Source organism: Pinus tabuliformis, chromosome 7 (assembly GCF_031772625.1).
Source record: "Pinus tabuliformis cultivar Carrire ecotype Pingquan chromosome 7, CPIR1, whole genome shotgun sequence".
In the NCBI taxonomy this organism is placed as follows: domain Eukaryota; kingdom Viridiplantae; phylum Streptophyta; class Pinopsida; order Pinales; family Pinaceae; genus Pinus; species Pinus tabuliformis.
In genome coordinates this window covers 1,472,387,415-1,472,392,235 of record NC_142293.1, presented here as the reverse complement: position 1 = coordinate 1,472,392,235, position 4,821 = coordinate 1,472,387,415, and positions in this window count along the sequence as shown.

Sequence of the window (4,821 nt, the reverse complement as noted above, 5' to 3'; positions counted from 1 at the left end):
GCTGTGTTAAAAAATCCATTTCCGGAGCAGGAGAATAAGATGATAGGTTCTTCCTCGAATGCCAGTGAAGAACCCATTTTGATGATATCTCATGTGAGGATTGCGACTCGATCGCAAGATTATGGTAGTAAGAATCCTGTTGATGGTAAGGAAGCAGAATCTTCTCACTCTAACCCATCAACCTCAGCTCCTGGTTCCGATCCACTACAGATCGAGAAACCTAACCCAGAATTAGTAATTAAACCGCCCACCAAGGGTGTACTTCGAAGGTCTGCTTTCAATCCACATGCGAGAGCGGCCCAGAATTACAACATTGTTGAGGACTTAGCTGTTTCACCCTCAGCAATGTCGGCGTTAGAAGTGCTGCAATCATGTCCAGCACAACGAAAATTGCTTTTGTCGGCTATAGGAGCTATTGACGTTCAGGATCCAAATCTAATGATCTTCGATCTAGAAAATAGTACACCATGACTCCCCCATCAAATGGCTTTCCAAATTCCAGTGATAGTCAAAAACAGGCCTATTCATCGAACTGTGATTGATGAGGGAGCTTCTATGTGTATTATGTCAATTCAATGTTGGAGATCCCTTGGTTCTCCTTCGTTGAACCAATCCCCCACCATCCTTAAGGCCTTTGATGGCCGTGGGTTCCGTCCGTTTGGTATTCTACAGGAATTGCCTATAGGGGTAGAAGGTAAAACCGTTAGTCTGGATGTGGAAGTGGTTGATGCCCCTCTAGACTACAACCTTCTTTTGGGTCGAAGTTGGTCATATGCTATGACAGCGGTCGTTTCATCGGTCTTCAGAGTAATTAAGTTTCGACATAAAGGTAAGATCGTGACTATTGATCAGTTGACATAATTTTCATCCGACCCAGCCTCTTCAGAGAGTATCCAGCATGTCGGTAAGACGACAGTCCCTTATAGGGACGTTGGTGTAGGTTTAGAGAAGGATAGCTCCAGTTTGTTTTGTTTGTCATTAGAATGTCTTAGACTTCTAGGAAGGTCAGTTGTGTCCGCACCTTTGACTGATTCCGTGTGACAAATTGGCGACTCCGCTGACATTTGCCATTATATTCAACTTCAGTGAATTTTATTAACAATTTAAAACTAAAATTAACAATTCACAATTCACACCTAACGATTAAAATTCACAAATCACACCTATGGTCTCTAAAAGTAAAAACAAACAAATTAACACGCGCTATCAAATCTAGGAGTCAAACCACACACAAACAGTAACCTCTCCGGACCGAAAACACTAGTATTTTTCCTTACTTTGGAAATGTTGGTCCTCCTTACATGGCTACTTTTTCATTACCTGGATTTACAATAGGATTACCGATATGGTTATTTTCAACTTCGTTGGCCCAAAGTACTCCAATTGTTCCACCTCAACCGGATGCTTCACCTCAATAGAGTTCACCATCTCAACATCACCAACCTTCTATTGACCCTTTACCTTCTTCGCCTAATTTTTCTTCCTCCATTTCTTCCTCTTCGCCTGGTAAAAGCCTCGATGTTAGTAACCAGGAGGCTAAGAAGAAGAAGAAAGGGAAGAAGAAGAAGAAGAAACAAGATAAGAAAGAAGTCAACCAACCAACCATGGCTGTAAGTGTTAGTTGTGTTGAGGAAAATTCCGACATACATCGTAAACCCAAATACCCTTGCAAGCTTTGTAAGGGTGACCACTTCCTTGTCAATTGTCCTGGTATTCCAAAGGTCTTGGAAGTATGGTCAGAAAAATCTCATCAACTTTCCGTTGATCCATCAACCAATGATAGTCAGGTTCCTGGGAAAAAGGGTAAAGTTAGGTTTCCTTGTAAGTTATGTAAAGGGAGTCATCAAACTCACATTTGTCCTCACATGGATGAAGCCTCAACATTGTTGGAAAACCTTACTGTTCCATAGCAAGAATTTCCAACTGGTTACCGTAAACTTTCTCCCAACCTACCGTCAACTGACGGAGTAATTGATCTCGTTTCAAGTACCGTCGATCACACTCTTCCATTGGAGAGTGAAACTCATGTCACTCAGGTTGATGATCCGTTAGTTGATCAAGCGGTCGATTCAATTTCACATTCGGTCGATCCCACTTTCCATTTAGAGAGTGAACTTCATACCGCTCAGGTTCTTCTTGTTACATCAGATTCTTCTATGCCCGGGGGCATTTAACCTGTTTCTACAGAACCCCCTCCAAGCACTGAGGTCTTTTCCTTTGATTGGAATAGACTGACAAAACCTCATCTTCCTTCCTCCATCCCTTTCCAAATCATTGTGAAGGCTGGTGGTAGGGACATACATCGTACTCAGGTAGATGAAGGTGCTTCTGTTAGTATTTTATCCTCAACTGTTTGGAAAGCTATGGGTTCCCCTCAGCTTGCGCCTATTACGCAGAATCTGAAAGCTTTTAACAGAACCATTAGTGAACCTTTAGGGATCCTTCCTAATTTTTCCATTACCTTGGAAGGTAAAACTGTCTGTATTGATCTTATGGTAGTTCGAGGTCCCTTGGATTTCAATTTACTCCTTGGACGAGACTATGTTTATGCAATGAAAGCTGTCGTATCGACACTCTTTCGCGTGATGTCTTTCCCTCACAATGGCAGTATTGTGACTGTAGACCAGCTTTCGTTCCCTGGTCTTGTTTCAACTACCAATAATATGACACCCCTAAATGTTCCTGATTCTAAAGTGGTATCTACCCTGCCACGGGTTAATTATGTGGCAACTGGTCCCATGTTTTCAGTTACCAATGTAAGTGAGCCTCTCATTGATTGCTCATCTTCCTTTGATTTAGATCTGGTAATTGACATGGAAAACTCTATGGGATTACTTGAACATGATGTTCTTATCCCTTTTGAGTCCCTTGACATGTGTTCCTTCCAGAGAGCTATTCTTCCTTCTGATGAAGATCTCTTGGAAGCCATGATCAAGGTGTGTCCATTGACATGTCTTTCTTCCAGTTGGAAGCCATGATCAGTGAGTGCGAGGATAGTTCCTTTTACTGTGTCGACCTCGTTAAAAAATGAATCAGTCATGCGAGGACAGTTCCTTTTCCTGTGCCAACCTCGTTAAAAAATGAAACAGGTGTCCGTGAGGATAGTTTCTTCTAGTCTCAACCTCGTTAAAAAATGAAACTGGAAGTCATAAGCATAGTTCCTTGTCTTGTGTCAAGCTCATTAAAAAATGAAACAAGGAGTTACGAGGAAAGTTCCTTTTACCGTGTCAACCTCGTTAAAAAATGAATCAGTGTATACGAGGATAGTTTTTTCCTGTATCAACCTCGTTAAAAAATGAAACAAGCTAGCGGGAGGAAAGTTCCTTTTACTGTGTCAACCTCGTTAAAAAATGAATCAGTGTATACGAGGATAGTTTTTTCCTGTATCAACCTCGTTAAAAAATGAAACAGGCTAGCGGGAGGAAAGTTCCTTTTTACTGTGTCAACCTCGTTAAAAAATGAATCAGTGTATGCGAGGATAGGTTTTTCCTATATCAACCTCGTTAAAAAATGAAACATGCTAGCATGAGGACAGTTCCTTTTACTGAGTCAACCTCATTAAAAAATGAATCAGTTAGATTTTAGGATATGTAGGTAGAATTGTAGAAAGTAGGATTTTGAGGACAGTTCCTGTTACTGAGTCAACCTCGTTAAAAAATGAATCAGGTTTGAGGATAGTTCCTGTTACTGAGTCAACCTCGTTAAAAAATGAATAAGGTATGAGGATAGTTCTTTTCTTGTGTCAACCTCCTTAAAAATGAAACAACTCCCTCGAGTCTTTCTAAGATTTCGAAAGTAAAGCTTCATTCCATCCACCTCATTGAATGCAATGAAGCTTGGGGGGCATGTACCTTGATTTGCGTCATTATGTTGGGGGCACGTGGACTTATAACAAGCATAGTTTTTCGTTTCAAGCTTGCGTAAACATGAAACCGAATCTGAGCATAGTTCTTTTCCTGTGTCAAGCTCGTTAAAAAATGAAACAAATCCTCCTCTACTTGAGTCGAGAGATTGACGAGATCTTATAAATGTTAAGTTTTTAGGTTAGTTATTTCAGTTTTTTGCATAATTTTCTTATAGTTTTAGGTCGAGTCTTTCAAATGATCTCGTAACTCAACCTTCATTTCATCTGGTTGAATAAAATGAAGTTGGGGGGCATGCGCTCTAGCAGTTATGCTTAGGGGGAATCAAGCACAGTTTTCTCTCTGTTTCAAGCTTGCGTAAAAATGAAACTACTTTGAAGCATAGTTTTTATATGTTTCAAGCTTTTGTAAAAATGAAACCTATTTCGAGTCAATTTTAGTTATTTTCAAGACTCGTTAAACTCATGAAAATCCCGAGATTATTTTGCTATTTTTCATTCTCATAAAACAAATGAAAATGCCGAGTTCTTTCCGTCTTTTCCTGCTCGTAAATTAAATTGAAAGTCGGCCATATGAGTACATTTTTATCATTTTTTCGAACTCATTAAAACTTACGAAAAAGTGAAAACCATGAGTACATTTTTATCATTTTTTCGAACTCGTTAAAACTTACGAAAAAGTGAAACCTCAGAGTCATCTTTTAAGCCCTTTTCTGACTCCTAAAATATGAAAAGATTGCCGAGCGTTTCTTTTACACTCGTTAAAACGGAATTAAAAGACGGTCCCCTTATAGCTCTTTTCTGACCGTAAAATCAAGAAAAGATTGCCGTGTTTTTGTCGTTTCAAACTCGATACGGAAATAAAACGACGTGTCCTTGATCGCTTTTTACTTTTCAGGTCAGTGACACAAATTATGAAAATACTCCTTGGTCGCAAGATCAAGCGGTTCCCCCAGGTA